This window comes from Schistocerca serialis, chromosome 12 (assembly GCF_023864345.2).
Source record: "Schistocerca serialis cubense isolate TAMUIC-IGC-003099 chromosome 12, iqSchSeri2.2, whole genome shotgun sequence".
In the NCBI taxonomy this organism is placed as follows: domain Eukaryota; kingdom Metazoa; phylum Arthropoda; class Insecta; order Orthoptera; family Acrididae; genus Schistocerca; species Schistocerca serialis.
Genome location: NC_064649.1, coordinates 100,119,627 through 100,136,673, shown reverse-complemented (window position 1 = coordinate 100,136,673; position 17,047 = coordinate 100,119,627). Strand labels below are relative to the sequence as shown.

Here is a 17,047-nt window from a genome sequence, read left to right as displayed (position 1 = left end):
ATTTCATTCAGAGACTACGCCATATTATTGCTACGCATGGTGGATATGTGGAAAATATCGTACTATAGAATTTCCCAGACCGCAGCGCCATCTGTTGTTGAAAATTGTAACTACTGTAATTTCGAAAGTTTGTCCGCCTGAAAATGTACTGTTGTCCCAAGCATATTGCAACAAACGGTGTATTTCTATCGCTGCTCGTTTAGTTTTTATTGCCGTTTCAAATATACCGGTCATTTTTGAAATACCCTGTATAAACATCATAATCCACCAGCCTGATGTCTTACTTGTCCCTTTGTGGACCGAATGATTTTTGGGTGTGATTTCTATTCTATTGATGATATTAAGTTAAATATTAGAATTCTTACACACCTCATGTTCCAGCAGTTCTTCAGTGCGTGGTGCTTCTCCAGACACACACCCCTGTGAAGAGGTACCTTTCAGAACGAGCAGATGTATCGGGTTTCGTTCCTCAACTTGGGTGCGCTAGAAATTTTGCAGGGCTTCGAAGGGTGTTTCTGGCCCTATGATCCAACCACTGCCTCCAGTTTCTGTTTCCTCATATCCCTAGACGGTGTTTGAGGATGCTCTTGTTTAGGTGCTCAAGATGTGGAAGTTCCCCTGGGGTCTTCGTCTTCCCCTCCTCCATCCCCTTCATCATCCACTTCTGGCTGCTGAGTTGATACCCACATTCTAACTGTCTCCAACAGGAATAACTTGTACTTCATCCTCTTTCACTCCCTCCTTGCTGCATTTAACAGTCTCTCAGGATTGAGTAGTGCGCCAAATACTGGTCTGCTCCGTCAACTCTCTTCGTGTATTTATTGTATTGGACGATATAATCAGGCTTCTACACAACACCTCTCATGCTTTCTAAAATCTTCATCATAGCTGGATGGACAGTGCGAACCATTCACACCATACGCTTGACCTTCCAACCTTGTAAAACCACAAACTCCTTCCGACAGTAAACGCTTTCCCCCTGTCGAGACTGTTTACAGCAGTTAGAAACTCTGATGGAAGTTCCCTATAGGCCCTTATTGTCACACAGACCCTAGTCGTCCGTGCACGTAGGTTATCTGCAGTTGTCACACTGTTACAGTAGTTGTCCTGATACACATGATGCCAGATGTCTAAATGAGGTGCCAATACAGAAAAAATGGTGTAGTCCAGTCTTTTCCTTTCCGCACTATATACTTCTACGTTGGATATGTAACCTGTCCTGGCTGTACACACCATTCGCACAAGTAGGCAATACTTAAACAGCTTTCCAGGATTACAAATCCTAAACCTTAGGGAGCCTCTCCAAGCTATCGTGGCCTCATCAAGTGGTATTTCCTGTGTGGGGTTATGTATGGTCTGAAAACGATCCACAAAATTCTGGAGATCCGTTCGGACGTTATAGGACTTGTCTGCTGTCTCATCTTGTAGTGAACTGCCGGAAAAGTTGCACGCGTTCCACATCTGTTCCCATCGATTGCGACTCATCAGCTCTCTGTCGACATCCGTTTCAGTCAAACGGTCTGTGCTCCAGTACTTCCGACAACTGTCCTTTCTAATGCGTCCCACCACAAGTATGAAAACTAAAAATGGTTTCCTTTGAACAACCGAAATGTCAGACCACTTTAGTGTCTCGGGTGAAACTTTATACTATGCAAAACCTGACTGCGGTATGGGTTAGGTTGGGTTACGAAAATATCAAGTAATTCTTCACCAAACAAGCGAGCTACAACCTCTGAAGTACTAAGTGAATCATCAGGAAGCAATAAATGGCCTGACTGGCCTTCGAAAGGTTCCAAATGTGTGACTTAATTGTCTTTAGCCTACCCATTGCTTATATCCATTCCACGTAAACAAACTTCTCCCTCATCACTACAACTAGCACATCTGTCTCTCAGAAATACTCTTCTAGTTGATACAGGGCCCAAACTCACTGCCACTATTACTAGTATTATCACTATCGTCATTCTGTACATCATTTGGTTCAAAATGGTTCCACTGGCTCTAAGGACTATGGGACTTAACTTCTAAGGTCATCAGTGCCCTAGAACTTAGAACTACTTAAACCTAACTAACCTAAAGATATCACACACATCCATGTCCGAGGCAGGATTCGAACCTGCGACGGTACCGGTCGCGCGGTTCCAGACTGTAGCGCCTAGAACCACTCGGCCGTTCCGGCCTGCTCATTTGGTTCATCCGATAATAAATCTGCATGTAAATCATGAAACATTTCATCGTCTTACCTGTGCAGTCTCACAGATTTCACAGCTATCAGAATCGTATATGTTGTCAAATATACCGACACTAACATCTGAACTCTTTCTACTCAATGCCTTGCCAGCAAAAACAGTTCGAATTTTATGCAACACAAAGTACAACAGGCCGTAATTGACGCCCGTGCAGTAAAACGGAGATTTCCGTTCCCCGTCGGCCGCCGCTATAATACGGATATCTCTGGGATCAGCCAGTAGCGTTTTAATAGCTTTTCGTGGAGCATTTATTCACTTCCCTCGGGACGCTGTTTTGGAGGCACCTATCCGCCCGCACGGACGGTTGTAATTTCTGGCTGTCTCTCACGGAGAGGCGCATATATACATTAACACTACACTGGTGTCCAAAATTACAGCAACAAATTATTATTTCCCCGTCCTGTGTCTATTTCACGATATAATCATACAAACTGTAAACGGATGTCGTTACGATGGTGTTCAGCATGGAGTATGGCATTACGATCAATGGACAATCACGCCGGCAATGACCTCAGGGCACCTAACAAGCGGGGTAGTCCCAGGTCTACAATTGCTGTGTACACAGTCACAGACGGTGCAGTACAGCACCAGGAAGACGCCTACACACTCTACGTTGTGGAGGGCCGTAGCAAGAATGAAAGCAGGATCGTCACGAAATGATGTGGCCCGATGGCTTCATCTGAATCGTTCTGTTGTTTCTAGGATGAGGCGACAGTTTATAAACAGTGTTCTGTAGACCAGATCAGGACTCACAACGCGAGAAACCAGAAAGAGTGGATCGTTATTTGACTGTAAGGGCACGACGGTACCGCCTTTGTACCGCACTGCAACTGGCATCTGTTCTCGTAGTATCCACTGGACGCGTTGTATCGAGGCAGATGGTGTACAGAAGGGTTCAAATGGCTCTGAGTGCTATGGGACTTTTAACATCTGAGGTTATCAGTTCCCTAGAACTTACGAGGGCATTCAAGTTCTAAGGCCTCCGATTTTTTTTTTCTCCGGACTGGAAAGAGATAGAAGCATGCGCATTGTTTTACAATGAGGCCGCGTTCATTGTCAATACGTCCCAGAGATGGCAACACCGTACGGCAGATGGAATTTTACCGCCAGCGGCGAGAATGGGAACTGTTTTAAATACTTAAAATGGCGATGTTTTCCTTACTTTAACAGCGTGCAGTCATTCGTTTTCTGAATTTGCGTGGTGTGAAACCAATTGAAATTCATCGACAGTTGAAGGAGACATGTGGTGATGGAGTTATGGATGTGTCGAAAGTGCATTCGTGGGTGGGACAGTTTAATGAAGGCAGAACATCGTGTGACAACAAACCGAAACAACCTCGGGCTCGCACAAGCCGGTCTGACGACACGATCGAGAAAGTGGAGAGAATTGTTTTGGGGGATCGCTGAATGACTGTTGAACAGATCGCCTCCAGAGTTGGCATTTCTGTGGGTTCTGTGCACACAATCCTGCATGACGACCTGAAAATGCGAAAAGTGTCATCCAGGTGGGTGCCACGAATGCTGACGGACGACCACACGGCTGCCCGTGTGGCACGTTGCCGAGCAATGTTGACGCGCAACGACAGCATAATGGGACATTCTTTTCGTCGGTTGTGACAATGGATGAGACGTGGATGCCATTTTTCAATCCAGAAACAAAGCGCCGGTCAGCTCAATGGAAGCACACAGATTCACCGCCACCAAAAAAATTTCGGGTAACCGCCAGTGCTGAAAAAATTATGGTGTCCATGTTCTGGGACAGCGAGGGCGTAATCCTTACCCATTGCGTTCCAAAGGGCACTACGGTAACAGGTGCATCCTACGAAAATGTTTTGAAGAACAAATTCCTTCCTGCACTGCAACAAAAACGTCCGGGAAGGGCTGCGCGTGTGCTGTTTCACCAAGACAACGCACCCGCACATCGAGCTAACGTTACGCAACAGTTTCTTCGTGATAACAACTTTGAAGTGATTCCTCATGCTCCCTACTCACCTGACCTGGCTCCTTGTGACTTTTGGCTTTTTCCAACAATGAAAGACACTCTCCGTGGCCGCACATTCACCAGCTGTGCTGCTATTGCCTCAGCGATTTTCCAGTGATCAAAACAGACTCCTAAAGGAGCCTTCGCCGTTGCCATGGCGTTAGCGTTGTGAAAAATGTGTACGTCTGCAGGGCGATTACGTCGAGAAGTAACGCCAGTTTCATCGATTTCGGATGAGTAGTTAATTAGAAAAGAAATCGGAGGCCTTAGAACTTGAATGCACCTCGTAGAATGACTTAAACCTAACTAACCTAAGGACATCACACATATCCATGCCCGAGGCAGGATTTGAACCTGCGACTGCTGCAGCAGCACGGCGTCAGACTGAAGCGCCTAGAACCGCTCGGCCACCGCGGCCGGCTACAGAAGGGTTCAGCAAAGTGGCCTTTATTGTGCAAGTGGCCTGCTCGCTCTCCAGATCTGAATCCCACAGGGCACGTCTGGGATGCACTAGGAAGACGGGTCGCACCACGTCAGCATCCACCAACCACTCTCCAAGACTCGTGAGCATCTCTGCAGGAAGAATGGGCGTTACTGCCTCAACACGAGACTGACGACACCATTCACAGCATGTCCCGTAGATGTCAGACCTCTGTTGGTTCCAGAGCTGGTCACACTCCATACTGAGCTCATTGTCAGAACGTGTGCGCAAGTCCATTAAGTTGGAAAAAAAATGAAAACCATTTTTGTCTATCGTTATGTATGTTGCGTCCGCAGCTCGTGGTCTTGCCGTAGGGTTCTCGCTTTCCTTGCACGGGGTCCCGGGTTCGATTCCCGGCGGAATCAGAGATTTTTCCTGCCTCGAGATGACTGGTTGTTGTTGTGTCGTCTTCATCATCATCATCATCATCATTCATCCCCATTAAGGTCGGAGGAAGGCAATGGCAAACCACCTCCATTAGGACCTTGCCTAGTCGGCGGTGCGGGTCTCCCGCATCGTCCCCTACGCTCCTGAGTATGGGACCTCATCATTATGTATGTTGCAGTTGATTACGTTCCATATTCCTTACATTATTTCTACTTTACTATCATCTGTTTTGTGGCAAAATTAAAACACAACCTTGCGAAACTTACATTTGTTGCTTTAATTTGGGACAGAGTGTATTTAATTATCGCTAGCGTTCATAAAATTTTATTTAACTCCAATATTTATCCGACTGTCCATTACACTTGTTATTACAGTATGTGTTCCTCTTCAAATGTCTAGGAATGAAATAATTTGGCTTAAACTCTCCACGCATTCTGATGATTTTAGATGAGAGGACTCCTATTTGCTTATTACTGAGAGCAGACGTCGCAATGCTAGAAACTTGTAGCAAGATGAAGAAAGACCCGCAGAGGATGGACGCTCCGTGCATGTATCAGCAGCTGGCCATCAACGTAAAGAAATGGCACTTTAAATAGGGGAAAAGATAAGCCACTATTTCAGTACATGACTGACGGAAAACCACTGGGAACAGTCAAATCAGTTAAATATCTACGAGTATACGCACGGAGCGATTGAAAGCGGAACGACTAAGTGAAACTAATTCTTTGGCTGAGCCATGAGAAGTATAATCCAACCACGAAGTAGTTTAAGAGTCCTTCGTTCGACCGATTACTGAGTGTAGTTCATCAGTCTGCGAGTAGGATTGATAGAGAAAATAGAGTAGACCGGAAGAAGAGCAGCACATCGCCTCGCGAGCTCCTGGCAGACGTTACAAAACAGATGTTGTGCATCACGATGTGGATTACTGTTGTGAGAGTTTACGTTCGTACATTAGTGAACCATCATATTGCTTCCTAGCACATACACATCATGAAAAGTACGAGGGCCACTACAAAAAAATGCACAATATTTTTGTAAAAATACAGTTTTCATTGGCCGGCCGGTGTGGCCGTGTGGTTCTAGGCGCTTCAGTGTGGAACCGCGTGACCGCAACGGTCGCAGGTTCGAATCCTGCCTCGGACATGGATGTGTGTGATGTCCTTAGGTTAGTTAGGTTTAAGTAGTTCTAAGTTCTAGGGGACTGATGACCTCAGATGTTACGTCCAATACTGCTCAGAACCATTTGAACAGTTTTCATTCTGCATGTGTGAAAGTTTTACAGTGTGTAGATACATCCTTCCCGCTTGTTTACAAACTTAGTTCAACCTGTTCCCGTGAGAGGCGTCGCCACAGCATGTCTTCAAGATGGCTGCTACACTTGACGTTCGTCAGAAGCAGCTTCCTGTCATAGAATTCCTGTGTTGTGGAAACGAGACAGTGGGAAACACCCACATGAGGTTAAAAAAGGTGTATGGAGATGCTGATGTCGATCGCAGTACAGTTAGTTGGTGGGCAAGTGGGTTACGTGATGAAAGCGGGCACGGCAATATTGAGGATTGTCCTCGCAGCGGCAGGCCTCGTACTGCACACACTCCAGACAATGTGCACGAACGAAATGGTGACTGCTGACAGACGCATCACAGTGAACGAATCGTCACGCTACGTTGGAATAGGGGAAGGAAGTGTTTGCAGAATACTGAAATTGTCGGCGTTAAAAAAGGTTTCTGCCAGGTGGGTTCCCAGGATGTTGACAGTGGTTCACAAAGAAACAATAAAACCAGTATGCAGCAAACTTTTGGAACAGTACGAGAATGGTGAAGATGAATTTCTTGGAAGAATTGTGACAGTTGATGAAACATGGCTCCATCATTTTTCACCAGAGACGAAGAGGCAATCAATGGAGTGGCATCATGCAAATTCACCGAAGAAAAAACAATTCAAAACCACACTTTCTGCTGGAAAAGTTATGGCTACGATGTTTTACAATTCCGATGGACTCTTGCTTGTGGACATAGTGCCAAGTGGAACCACCATAAGTTCTGATGCATATGTGACGACACTGAAGAAACTTCAAGTTCGACTGAGTCGTGTTCGACCACATCGGCAAAAGCAGGATGTTTAGCTGTTGCACGACAATGCACGGCCACATGTGATTCAAAAAACCATGGAAGCGATCACAAAACTCGGCTGGACAACACTGAAACCCCCACCTTACAGTCCTGACCTGGCTCCGTGTGACTATCATCTCTTTGGGAAATTGAAAGACTCTCTTCGTGGAACAAGGTTTGAAGATGATGACTCCATTGTGCACGCTGCCAAACAGTGGCTCCAACAGGTTGGTCCAGAATTTTATCGTGTGGGTATACAGGCGCTGTTTCCAAGATGGCGTAAGGCAGTTGAGAGGGATGGAAATTATGCGGAGAAATGAAAATGTTGTTCCTATAGGATGTATCTACACACTGTAAAACTTTCAAACGTGTAGAATAAAAGATGGATTTTTTATAAAAATAGTATGCATTTCTTTTGGAGTGACTCTCGTGTATAAACGTAAAATCTACCAGTAGTGGACACCAGAAGATCCTGAGGAAGATCCCAGCAGAGGGGTCGAAACGCTGATCATATTAGTATAAATATGAGGCGGAATAACCCAGTAGATTTTTACTACAGTTAACTACAAAATCAGGACTGTTGTGTTCTTACTGAGAATTACCAACACAGGGAAGTGAGCGTGTCAGTAGCACATGAAGTACCCTCCGCCACACTCTGTTAGGTGGCTTGCGGAGTATAGATACACAGGCTGATTCCGTGCTGACATTAAAAACTTTCAGCGATGGTGGAGAAGGGTAAATGTATCAGTTTGGGGTAAGTGACCCTGGTCCAGAAACGACCGAGTCGAAAGTTACATAATAGAAATCGTTCTGATACTTCTGACAGTGGATCTCTTCTACTAGTACCTCTCTGCTTTCGATTTTTTGGTACGAGGCAGTAAGGACTGAAACAAGAAAAAAAATTGTCAGTGGACATGTGGGCTTTAAGAGCTGTGAGCGCTTGTTCGGTAGAAGAGATGTCTTCCACAGTGACAAAGATGACAATTTTTGTTTCTGTTTCGTCCACACTGTCACTTCTCAAAATACGGAAAGTAAAGCGTTTGCAGTAGAACGTCTTCACCGTCAGAGTTACCAGAACGATTTCCACTTGTAATTTTCGACTCTGTCGTTTCCAGACCGCAGTTCCTTACTTCAGATTGATTCATTAACTCTTCCCCATAATGTATGTATATATGTACTGAACTGGGGACCTAGAAACGACGGAGAGGCTTCGTCCCCGCCGTAGCCCTCAGTGGTTCACAACCCCACAACAGGCTGCAGCAGTCCACTCACCCCACCGCCGCCCCACACCGAATCCAGGGTTATTGCCCCCAGTGAACCCCCACGGGAATGTCTCATTCCAGACGAGTGTAACTCCAATGTTTGCTAGGTAGAGTAATTATGGTGTACGCATACGTGGAGACAATGCTTGCGCAGCAATCGCCGACATAGTGTAACTGAGGCGGAATAAGGGGAACCAGCCCGCATTCGCCGAGGCAGAGCGAAAACAACCTTAACAACCATCCACAGTTTTGAAGTTAAAATCTTCTGCGTTATTAGGCCACGTCATGTTTCTTCTAAAATGTTCGACGTTTCGACCCCCCTGCTGGGATTTTCCTCAGGATCTTTTGGTGTTCACTACTGCTACTACTGTTCTAGCAGTAGTGAACACCAAAAGACCCTGAGGAAGACCCCAGCAGAGGGGTCGAAAAGTCGAACGTTTTAGAAGAAACATGAGGCGGCCTAATAACCCAGAAGATTTTAACTTCAGTGACAACGGCCACGAAAGCCTGCAGACTTAGATATCCGCAGTCTTGCCAGCACACCGGACCTCGACACTAATCCGCCGGGTGGATTCGTGCCGGGGACCGGCACGCCTTCGTGCTCGGTAAGCAGTGCGTCAGACCGCACGGCTAACCGGGCGGGCTTTCTCCACCATAGCTGGAAGTTTGTTCATTACGGAATCAGCCCATAGATTTCATCTCTTCTACCCTTTCCAGTTCTGGCAGCTGTCTAGTCGCTAGGAGAAGTGGTTTAATCGATATTTCGAAGGGCGGGGGTGTATCATCAGCAAACTGTTTACAGCAGTTTTTACCAGTTAATGGGCGAAACGAACGAGAGAAAGGAACGCTGCAGCGTTGATGACGCTAATTTCAGAACACTCGCCGTCCAACCGCACATTCGTCATGAGAGAGAGAGAGAGAGAGAGAGAGAGAGAGAGAGAGACTGACTGACTATGTGTTCGAACGTCAGCTAGCCTCCGCAGCTGGTCGGGAAAAATTGCAGTGGCATGCAGCACGGGAGCGGAAGTAGCAATTAGTTGGCACTCAATCACGCTCCGACAATTTTGGTTCTGCGTCAGAACGGGCGGACTTAGCATGGCAGACACAAAAACGCATTGCGTTCGTGACTCTATAATTACGGAAACCTTTTTTCCTACACTACATTCGACTCGTGTCGTGACAGAGCGCTTATCTTATAATATGAGCTTGATACACTGATTCAAGACTGAATTGGACTGGTCATTTCTGTGTGTCCCCTTATCATATCTTTTCGGTAAAGATAATATATTCCCGTTTGTAGAACTCCAGGGTTAGATGTAGTGACCATCCCGAAATCCGACGCTGAATACCAATTGTAGGTTGCGTCTTTCAGGGACAACAAAAATTTGGTTTCCAGTATTCGCGTAATTATTGGCATGATTTATAAATTTAAAATGCTGTTGCAATCTTCTAATTAAAAAGTATACACTCACGTTAAAAGTTTAACACAACGAGACACGTTTTGCAGTTAAAAACTGTGTGGTTTTCTTGAGGCCGTGTAACTGAGGACTCCGCAATACGCGGACTTCATACGTCCAGTTTTATTTATTTATCGTATTATGATACAGAGCCTGGATCAAATACATAATTTTAAGAGTAAGTGTAAGAAATGACAAGCAAAATACATGAACAGAATCAAATGTTCAAAGTATTATGCCAAATTATCTACACATTACACAAGTTCTTCGATATCTAAGTCCAATCTGTTAATCCAGTTGAGCCCTTCAGGTGATGCATGGTGGATGTCACTTATTGATCCCCCAAAAGCTCGTTTCGGGCACTTACCAACAATGTGATTAATTGTTTGCAGGGCAGCTCCACAGTCACAATCTGGAGATGTTGCCCGCCCCAATTTGTGCTTTAGACCGAGCGAAGTGGCGCAGTGGTTAGACACTGGACCAGCATTCGGGAGGACGACGGTTCAATCCCGCGTCCGGCCATCCTGATTTAGGTTTTCCGTGATTTCCCTAAATCACTCCACGCAAATGCCGGGATGGTTCCTTTGAATGGGCACGGCCGACTTCCTTCCCCTTCCTTGCCTAATCCAATGAGACCGATGACCTCACTGTCTGGTCTCCTTACCCAAACAACCCAATCCCAACCAACCCATTTGTGCTTTAAATATCCGTAGTTCCCTTGTCCTGTTCGAATGCTGTTGATGGTTCTCCAGTGGCGTCTGGGGAGTGTGAAACCTGGAACTCGCATGGAAGGCTTTTCAACCAGATGACCGTTGAACACTGGCGATTCTTCCCACTGACTTCTCCATAGTTCGTTGATGTTAAAGTCTGGCGCTTCAAGATGACGTGCAGTTCACCAAGGTGGTTTTCTTGACTTCAGACGCTGATGTTCTGCTATTAATATATCGCTGTGTACGTGTAGCTGGGGGTTCTTCTGAATGTTTGTCCAGGTGTTCAGGAGAGCATCCGATCTTCGTAGAGCTGGAGGTTGGATGTTACTTGAGACTGGTAGCCATGCAGTTTGAGTGCTACGATTGCAGCCTGTGATAAGTCGCTTTGTCTGGTTGAGTTGCACATCTGTCTTGCTACAGTGAGCACTGTTCATCCCAAGCTGGACAACAGTATTCAGCGACAGAGTATGATAGTGCCAAAGCATCTGATCTTAGGGTTTGAGCGCCGCAACTGCAGGAGGTACCAGCAAGCTTCTGAATGAAATTATTACGGGTCTTCACTTTAGCGGCCACGTTGGAGAGATGTTGTCGAAAATTTAGGGACCTATCGAGTGTCATTCCGAGGTACATACATTCAGTATCGCCGGCCACTGTGGCCGAGTGGTTCTAGGCGCTTCAGTCTGAAACCGCGCGACCACTACGGTCGCAGGTTCGAAGCCTGCCTCGGGCATGGATGTGTGTGATGTCCTTAGGTTAGTTAGGTTTACGTAGTTCTAAGTGTACGGGACTGATGACCTCAGATGTTAAGTCCCATAGTGCTCAGAGCCATTTGAACCATTTTTTTACATCCAGTATCGACCTCCAACAAACTTAACAACTACGTTCTAAGAAAAATGAAAAAAGTTAAAATAGTCGTACCGCTTACGAACTATCCGAATGGGAACGTAATCGGTAGATGAGTTGTCAACGTATAAACAAGGAAATGATTACAATTTCAGAAAATTTGGTTGATTTATTCAGGAGAAAGAGTTTCGCAAACTGTGGAAGGCAGTACCGCTTTGGACTACCTCTGACCCTTATGCAAGCAGTTTCTCGGCTTGGCATTGATTGATAAGACTGTTGTATGTTTTTCTGATGGATATCGTCCCAAATTCTATACGGCTGGTGCGTTAGAGGTCAAAATCGCGAGCTGGCTGGAGGGCCCCGCTCACATGTTCCAAACGTTCTCAGCTGGAGAGAGAGATTCGGCGGCCTTGCTGGCCAAGGCAGGGATCGGCAAGCACGAAAACAAGCATCAGAAACTCTATTTGTGTACAGGCGCACATTATCTTGTTGAAGTGTAAGCCCAGGACGGCTTGCCATGAAGGACAACGAAACGGGGCGTCGAACGTCGTCCACGTACCGCCTTGCTGTAAGGGTCCGCGGGTGAAAACCAAATTGGTCCTGTTATGAAAAGAAATGCCACCAGATGCCATCACTCCTGAACCGAGAAAATTTACTTTCAAAATCTTTTCTTAAAGAATTTACTTTTTTTACTAGCGATTCATCAAGATCATTAGCACACTATGTGAGCGTGGAAGTAGTTGCCAAGGAATAACTGATGTCCGCAGCTCGTGGTCGTTCGGTAGCGTTCTCGCTTCCCACGCCCGGGTTCCCGGGTTCGATTCCCGGCGGGGTCAGGGATTTTCTCTGCCTCGTGATGACTGGGTGTTGTGTGATGTCCTTAGGTTAGTTAGGTTTAAGTAGTTCTTAGGGGACTGATGACCATAGATGTTAAGTCCCATAGTGCTCAGAGCCATTTGAACCATTTGAATAACTAATGTAAACAAATTAAATTTCAACCAATGGAAATTTTATTCATAAAAGCCTTTTCAAAAACAGATTTAAAATTTATAAGCAGAAAAGCACCCTAGAAATATCAAGTTACAATTATTCAGAGGCAGAAACTACACTGGTGCACATCTGCAACACACCAGATTACTTTAAACTAAAATTTTTAACAACTCACACAAACACATTAACTATGCACCCAGTAAGAGGGATGGAAATGGTACAGACACTCATACTAAGAAATTACTTTCCACCAAAAGTGCAATTTGTTTTTAAAAGGGCTCTTACTGTGGAAGGGTGGCAACTTTATAAAAATGACTATTTAAATAAAACCCATGAAATTCAGACTTCCATAAAGTGTACAACATGCTTTACATTACACATATACCGCCTCGCAAGATGATATGAAAGATAAAAACATATTTCAGGAATTCGGCCTTAATTCTGTAAATTCGTTAACACCGAATCCGACAAACATGACAGAGGCAGCTATTAACGTATGGCAGACCGACAGACAGACACTAACTGCCTAACAAATGGGGACGGGAGACAGACGAGCAAGCTGGGGACGAGAGACTGACCAAGAAAACAAGTAAATGAAACAACATATCACAAATCACTTAACTTCTAAAACTGCGATGTCTGGAGAAGACCTGGCGCCGGACCCCCCCAAAACGCTCTCCCGAACCGTGTGCTGCCAGCCGCTTCAACGGACGCAGGAAGGCGCGCCGATCTCCCGTCTCACGGCGTCGCAGCTCGCGCCGGCCAGACCGATGTCGTGGGTTGGCTCCTGCTGCTCTCGTGTCGGCCGCGAAGCCACTACCCCTCGCCATACGCCGCGGCCCACTGGACTCACGTGGCGACCTCACATGCGCCGACGCTCCAGGCGGACAAGTCATCTTGTGTCCCAGTGCGCGACCGACCAACCGATCGATCCAACCGCCAATGCCCATTGCCTAAACAAACTCGAGCAGTCTGGCGGCCTAACACATACTAGCACTCCCGACGACAAATAGACACTGACTGCCGCACACTGAGCCGGCTGACTAACTGAACTCGCCGAGACTGACTGACCCAGACTCACTCCGACTGACCAACTGCCCCAACTCGCTTCGACTGACAAACTCCCCGACTGCCGAGCTCATAGCGCCCCTTAAATGCACGTGAACAGGAAACCTTTCCCACCAGAGGGAGACACCAAAGCTGCGACTGCCACAGCGGCGCCACCGCCAGCAACGGAGGGCGACTGCTTTACACTACGCGCTGCGGCGCGCTTTTCAAAACAGCAACTTTTACCAAGGCTCAACTCCTGGTTGTCAGGCCGTAGGGCGGGCGACATCCGGGGATTCTCCGGACACGTTTCGGCCGGGAATCTCATTGACTGGAGTAGAAATGTCTTCAGTGATGTCCCGTTTCGAACTGAGCCCCAATAACCACCGAAGACGTGTTGGAGACGCTCTGGACAGGCGAGAGTTTCTTCTGCTTGTTTTCGTGCTTGCCAAACCCTACCTTGGCGAGCAAGATTACCACGTCCATCCCCAATTGCGAACATTATAGCCTGGACCCTCCGACCAGCTTGAGATTTTTACGATCTAACGCACCAGTTGGACAGAGTTTGGCACGGTAGCCCTGATGAGGACAGCCAACAACTCTTTCAATCAATGCCAATCCGAGTAACTGCTTGCATAAGGGCAATTTGTGAAGCTATTTCTCTTGAAAAAGTCATGCAATTTTCCTGAAATTGTAATCATTCGTTTGGCTCAACATGTACATAACATCAGACGTTTGAAGCTGTTTTATATACGAGAGTTCGCATCTTTCAAAAATCGGTGGTTCACTGATACTACGCTATAGAGACTTCTCTCTCGCCATTGGTGTCGAGAGAGGGCGCAAACAACTTTCATACACTCCTGGAAATGGAAAAAAGAACACATTGACACCGGTGTGTCAGACCTACCATACTTGCTCCGGACACTGCGAGAGGGCTGTACAAGCAATGATCACACGCACGGCACAGCGGACACACCAGGAACCGCGGTGTTGGCCGTCGAATGGCGCTAGCTGCGCAGCATTTGTGCACCGCCGCCGTCAGTGTCAGCCAGTTTGCCGTGGCATACGGAGCTCCATCGCAGTCTTTAACACTGGTAGCATGCCGCGACAGCGTGGACGTGAACCGTATGTGCAGTTGACGGACTTTGAGCGATGGCGTATAGTGGGCATGCGGGAGGCCGGGTGGACGTACCGCCGAATTGCTCAACACGTGGGGCGTGAGGTCTCCACAGTACATCGATGTTGTCGCCAGTGGTCGGCGGAAGGTGCACGTGCCCATCGACCTGGGACCGGACCGCAGCGACGCACGGATGCACGCCAAGACCGTAGGATCCTACGCAGTGCCGTAGGGGACCGCACCGCCACTTCCCAGCAAATTAGGGACACTGTTGCTCCTGGGGTATCGGCGAGGACCATTCGCAACCGTCTCCATGAAGCTGGGCTACGGTCCCGCACACCGTTAGGCCGTCTTCCGCTCACGCCCCAACATCGTGCAGCCCGCCTCCAGTGGTGTCGCGACAGGCGTGAATGGAGGGACGAATGGAGACGTGTCGTCTTCAGCGATGAGAGTCGCTTCTGCCTTGGTGCCAATGATGGTCGTATGCGTGTTTGGCGCCGTGCAGGTGAGCGCCACAATCAGGACTGCATACGACCGACGCACACAGGGCCAACACCCGGCATCATGGTGTGGGGAGCGATCTCCTACGCTGGCCGTACACCACTGGTGATCGTCGAGGGGACACTGAATAGTGCACGGTACATCCAAACCGTCATCGAACCCATCGTTCTACCATTCCTAGACCGGCAAGGGAACTTGCTGTTCCAACAGGACAATGCACGTCCGCATGTATCCCGTGCCACCCAACGTGCTCTAGAAGGTGTAAGTCAACTACCCTGGCCAGCAAGATCTCCGGATCCGTCCCTCATTGAGCATGTTTGGGACTGGATGAAGCGTCGTCTCACGCGGTCTGCACGTCCAGCACGAACGCTGGTCCAACTGAGGCGCCAGGTGGAAATGGCATGGCAAGCCGTTCCACAGGACTACATCCAGCATCTCTACGATCGTCTCCATGGGAGAATAGCAGCCTGCATTGCTGCGAAAGGTGGATATACACTGTACTAGTGCCGACATAGTGCATGCTCTGTTGCCTGTGTCTATGTGCCTGTAGTTCTGTCAGTGTGATCATGTGATGTATCTGACTCCAGGAATGTGTCAATAAGGTTTCCCCTTCCTGGGACAATGAATTCACGGTGTTCTTATTTCAATTTCCAGGAGTGTATATATTTTCGAAAGAACCCATCTTATTGATAAGTGTAAGCCTAACACAGGTGTTGTAATATGCAAGTGTGACTGTGTCGAAAAGAAATGTAAAAAATAAAAGAACGTAAGTCAGTCAATATCGAAGTCAGCACGAATTTTTTCCAGAGTTTGACAGGAAACCATCATTGTAAACTGTGTTGAGAGCAGGAAATTCATTGCCTGCACAGTAAATATGCAGAAAAAAACGTTTAGATGTCAGCAGATGGTATGCAAACTAACAAAGGAAATATATGCATGAAGGTAGTAGCTGTTCCTTCGGAAATGTCTGAAAGAACAGATACCATCTTCATACAGTTAAGGCTAACCGGCCATTGAGCTGCTTCTGTGCGGATACACGCGCATTGCCCCAACTCTTACGGGACTCGGTAAGATTGTCTGCCGCGAGTAATGAGTGTAATGGGCAGGGACACTGTGAATATAGTGTGTGGAATGTGGGTCTCACGGGGAGTGTGCAAGGGATAAGTCCCTGCAGTCGCCCTATCCCCTGTGCCCTCGGTGGCTCAGATGGATAGAGCGTCTGCCATGTAAGCAGGAGATCCCGGGTTCGAGTCCCGGTCGGGGCACACATTTCCAACCGGCCCCGTTGATGTTTATCAACGCATGTCGACAGCTTAGGGTCTTGATTTAATTATCATTCCATAACAAAGGAAAAGAGAATCCTTCATGGAACCTCGAGCGAGCGGTGGGGAGTGGAGTGTCGGCAGTTACCACCATTAAGCACCAGTCCGATATTTATGAAACAGATGTTCATCAACTAAATGATATTAAATGAGAAAACTGCAATTCCGTTCGGAAACAATGTCCGGGATAAACGTCCGTGTGAGGCGTGATCCCCACAGGCGCGGATAAAATCAAGTATTTGTTGTGGCATGGAAGCCAGCAGCATTATAACGTGATCTTGAGGAATTTGTTATCATGTCTGAAACAGGCTGTGTCGCTCTCTGGAGTCTGGTAAGAAACCAAGTTTTACTATTGCACCATAGCCTAGTTACATGGGTGACAAATCAGTCGAGAGTTCGTGCAGTCCTTGAAGTGCATGTGGTGGGAACTGCAGAATGCTGTCTTGCACTATTCTGCTGGTAAGAACCATTTCACAATGTGGTGTGACTGGGGCCTCCCGTCGGGTAGACCGTTCGCCGGGTGCAGGTCTTTCGATTTGACGCCACTTCGACGACTTGTGCGTCAATGGGGATGAGACTATAATGATAAGGA

The 17,047-nt window shown here is 47.2% G+C and overlaps 1 non-coding gene across 1 annotated transcript; it reads left to right on the top strand.

Annotated features, from left to right (window-relative positions):
• The first annotated feature begins 16,323 nt into the window (after window positions 1-16,323).
• Window positions 16,324-16,398, top strand: Trnat-ugu (transfer RNA threonine (anticodon UGU)). The gene has a single exon. It is a non-coding gene; the product is annotated as a tRNA-Thr (tRNA).
• The last annotated feature ends 649 nt before the right edge of the window (window positions 16,399-17,047 follow it).